A 4,970-nucleotide genomic window follows, 5' to 3' on the forward strand; every position below is an offset into this window, starting at 1 on the left:
TAAATCAAAATGTAAATACAAGAGGATGTATCGTTTATATACTCTGATAAAGAGAATCAATTCAAATTGGGTAATGAGAAAATCATTTGTGTTCATAAGATATCGCATTGTGACATTCCGACAAGATATAAACCTTATATTGACACATAAGCTACATACGTCAGTGTTTATTCAGACACATAGTGTCTTCGAATATAATCAGACCGATAAAAATATGACTCTATAAAATATAACGATACGCATAAAAATATTACGATACTTATGTACCGATATTTATGTACTTATATTTAGGTACATTTTAGTTACTTTTTGAATGATATTTTTCTACATTAAATAGATTATTCAATTGTATAAACAAAATTTATATGAAATATAATACACTCTTACTAAGCTCCTGTTGAATGTGCATTTAACACAGGGTACCAAATTTTAACGCCGTGACAAAATAATTTGTCCAATAAAAATTTTGAATGATTGATGTTTTTAAAACATAATGCATAAATGTTAAATAAATTATTTGAATTAAACTAATATATAATAGCTTTATAAGTATTATTTTGTTTTATTGTATAACATGTTAAATTGGCATAGAATATTTATAAATGTACATATAAAATACGTATAATACATAAATATTACGTACGGATACATGACATCATAAATCCTGTTTATTCTAAAATTTTATGTTAATAAATAAATAAAAGTATCTGTACCTAGGCTAGATACATTTAAGGCTCCTGAGTGATCACCACAGCCATATTAAATTTATTATTATCGTGACATCAAAAGAAAAAAATGACACGTTAATTTTTGTTGCACATGCATTTGTAATAAGAACAATCCAGATAAAACGAAAATTATATGATAGCTATAAAGATAAGCTAAAGATATTCTTATTGCCCTGACAGTCAGTAAATAATCGTAAAAAATGATAAAATTTGATTTTTACTCGGTGTATCTGTGTAGCTTATTCCGTGTATTTTATCACTTTTAATTATTTACTGATTACTGAAGGAGATAAGGATAACTTTCGTTCATTTTTACAACACAAACTATAGGAATCAAAGCCTTAAACGGTCTAACTAGATCTTAAATGCTTCTATGATTCTGTGTGAATTTATATACTACGTGTAGTCCTTTTTGAAACGTGCGCCGAAATGATTTTTCGGTCTTGAAACTAATTCTAACTAATTCTGACTAAGTGTTGAAATTAATTCTGAACTACCGCAGTAATATCACAAGTTAAAATTGACTAGCAATTTTAACAATTTTTTGATACTTTTTCGCATCTTCGAAACTATAATATATTATATTGTTTAAAGCAATCTCATCATTTCGTTTTCCAAATTATTTTTATTTACAAATGACATGTAATAAAAATTAACGTGTCATTTCTTGCTATTGACACGGGTAAGGAAAGTTACTTACTTTTTAAGTACTTTTACAGTTACTCGTTATCGAATAAAAAAGAATAATAAGTTACCGTTACTAATTTTTAAAGTAGGGAGTTTTTGCAATAACATAAATTCAGATACGGTGAATGCTAAAGTTACGTTATCCTTTTCTTAAGTAATTGTTAAGAAGAAGATAATCTGACCTTAGCGTTCACCATTTGAATAAACGCTATTGCAAAAACTTCCTAGTAACTCGTTACAGTTACCGTTACTTGAGAAAATAATTTTTCGTTACTTTACCGTTACTTTTTTAAAATTAATGATCACTAATCACAGCGGATGGGTACCTAGGAGTTTTCTAATCCCAAACGCTATAAGTGACTTATGTCCAATCGAACTGTGCCCAATCGTGTGCAAAGTAATGATAAAAGTAACTGTAAAATTCGTTATCGTTACCAAAAAATATAACTACGTTACCGTTACAATTACCAGAAAAAAAGTAACGCAGTTACCAGTAAAGTCAAAAAAGTAACTTGTAACTGTAACTTCGTTACAAATAACAAATTACTTCTATTTCTTACAAGATTCAATGTATCTGTGGTAACCAAATACTCAAAAGTCTTAGAATACATTAAAGGTACCTGTATCTAGATATTTTACTTTAATAATACCTGTATTTCGATATTTTTTCCAAAATACTTGTATCTTGGATTATTTCTAGGTACTGATAATAAAGTGTCTTGCATAATACCGGAAATAACTAGTTTGTTAGTCATAGAGTGATATCAATTATACTCTAGGTAGAAATTCTTCGAATATACAGAACGAACATAATTTACAAAAATCTGAAAATAGAAAAAAGAATGCAGGAATAGAAGAGAGAATATGAATTATTACCAATTATTAGTAAATGTATCTTTACATGTAGAATATACGCATATATTTTGTTGTCATATTTAGTTCAATTATATCATTTAAAAATCACATTCGAAGCCTCGAAGCTAGATTGAAATTACAAAATTACACCAACTTTTCAAAATTATATAAAAAGTACACAGCTGTAAAACTATGAAGAAGTATTTCTTATGTATGTAGCTGTTAAATAAAGATAAAGTGATGAATGAGAAAAAGTTAAAAACTCTTTTGAAAAATTGATTTCTATTATTTTATTTTTGTATCATTTTGTCTATTTTCTACTCCGATATTTTAGTTTTATTTAAATCAAAAACTGTTGGTATCTAGAACTTGATACAAATGAACGAACATCTGTATTGATAACAATAAGTATGATTAATTACTTCCGGGGAATCGACTTAATCGCGAATGTTCTTGTTGTTGTGTTGCACAGCGAAATGTTTAATTAAACGTCGATTCTAGAATCTCAATCTCAGCAAAATATGGAAATGCAATGAGCTGCACGCTGGTAGATATACAAGATAGCTGCAAGCTCGAACTAAGCGCATAAATGCACGAAATCATTTTTTAAACTCGCATAAATCTTTCCGCTGCAATTTCTCACTAATCACGTTGGCGGTATCTATACCCCTTATACCTTCGCTGGGAAATCTCGTCGGTGGGAAATCTCATCGCATTCGAAGTAAGAACAAGCTATTTAACTAACGATTACATCTTCGCGTATACATAAACCGTCTTTCTAAAATTTTATAAATATATAGTACAAAATTACAGTTATAAGATAAAATTATACGAGAATACATTTTGAAGATAATATTTTTTTAGGATATAAGCTTATATAGATAAATAAAAATGGAAATAGTTTTAGCTCCAAGAATAAATCAAATATATATGTAAAATGCTTTACATATGAGCTTTAAATATGAGCGTGCGCGGTTGTTGATGCGCAAATTATATTTATAAGGTGATAAAATATAATTTGCAAACAACTAGAATGTAGTTACGAAGTTAACTGCAAACGTTCCGACTTTGAATTTGAGTCCTTCTCAATGCGGAAGTCAAGTACAGGCTACTATTTGTTAGCATTTGGTTATGGACTTTCTAAGAAGAAGCCTCTCAAATTCAGAGTCGAAACGTTTGTAAATTAAATGTTGATAAGTACATTTCCAGTTGTTTACAAATTATATCGAAGTAGAATAACAAATCATTATGGTATCATAATGATGTCAAAACAACTCTAAAATGATTATTAAAAGTCATTTTTCAATCATTTTTTATTTATTTTATGTCATTTTGACGTTATCGTGACTTGTTATTCTGTTTGAGTAGCATATATCTTATAATAAATGATTTGTGTACCAACAACTGCAGAAGTTTATATAAGCATTTTTAATAAATAACGTACTTATTGTTAAAAAGTTTTCATCTATAAGATATATTCACACTACTCATCTTAAAAAATTTAAGATTTAATATATTTGTATTCCAATTATAATTTCTTTTTGATACTAGTCCTAATATGATATACTTGAGATTTTTTTTACTTTGGTACGTTATGACTTTTTTATTAACAGATGTACACATATATTTGCTTTATTGTTATATTCAGCGTTTCGATTGAAAAAAAATTGTCATATATTTATTAGTTTTATGCAATATTTTTTAGAATATCCAGTGTAGCAAGTGCGTGACAAAACGATCTATATAGAATGGCATCAAAGGATTAAGAAAATATTAAACTCTATACTTCTCAACAATCTGTGACAAATCTTTCTTTTTAAGAAAACATTCAATCATATAATTCAGAAGTTTTACGAAAATTATATTACTTCGTAACAGAATCTTATGTATACGTAGTGAAGTTGCACTCGATGTATTTGCGGTCACAGTGAAACTTCTTACAGACTTTATATAATTTTACGCAACTGTAGTTTCTTCGACGAGGGAATTGAAACAAAAAAAATATCACTTTACAAAGTTATCATATACCGTTGTCATCATATAATGCGAAGATCATACATGTTAGCATCCTGCTGCAATTAGTTTCACCTTCTTATCATGTGTAATATATCTGAAATTGTAAGCTGAGAATATATAAGTAAAAACATATATAACTCGAGTGGGAAAAACTCTTTCAGCCTGAAAAAAAAGGAAGGAGAAAAAAAGATATATCTTTTGCAAGTCATCGTGTCGCATTAATGCTTTCGCGGCGGTTCGCTATCAGCGTTTTACGAATTTATTTCAATTCCGTGCGGTGGACACACAGTTAAACGGATTTCGACAATTCATTTACCGTTTGATCTACCCGCGCATTTCAATTATATGTTTACTCTTTGTCGACGGCATTCGCCTTCCTATTGAGCCCGAGTGCACACCCGCGCGTCGGCGGTCGCATCGACGAACGGGTAAAGTCGTGGGAACGGATGCGGTACGGTACAATTGAATTAATCTCGATCGAACAACGCGACCTCCGAAATGAAACAGGAAATCGCGTTATCGCACGTGGCGTCGTGCACAAGCATGCGCCGCGAAACAAGCGGCTCTCATTAGTTGTTATTGTTTGATCGTGATTAGCAACAAAACCATGATGTTGCTGAATATGGTACGTTATCGCAATTATGTGTCTAGGAGATTGTTGCAACCATTCGGATAGTGGGGGGG

The 4,970-nt window shown here is 29.9% G+C and overlaps 1 protein-coding gene across 1 annotated transcript in view; it reads right to left on the reverse strand.

Moving 5' to 3' along the window:
- Positions 1-4,970, reverse strand: part of LOC108750698 (girdin-like) — a 17,720-nt gene that overhangs the window by 4,982 nt on the left and 7,768 nt on the right. The window lies entirely within an intron of this gene.

The sequence above is a fragment of the Trachymyrmex septentrionalis genome, unplaced genomic scaffold (genome assembly GCF_001594115.1).
Source record: "Trachymyrmex septentrionalis isolate Tsep2-gDNA-1 unplaced genomic scaffold, Tsep1.0 scaffold37, whole genome shotgun sequence".
In the NCBI taxonomy this organism is placed as follows: domain Eukaryota; kingdom Metazoa; phylum Arthropoda; class Insecta; order Hymenoptera; family Formicidae; genus Trachymyrmex; species Trachymyrmex septentrionalis.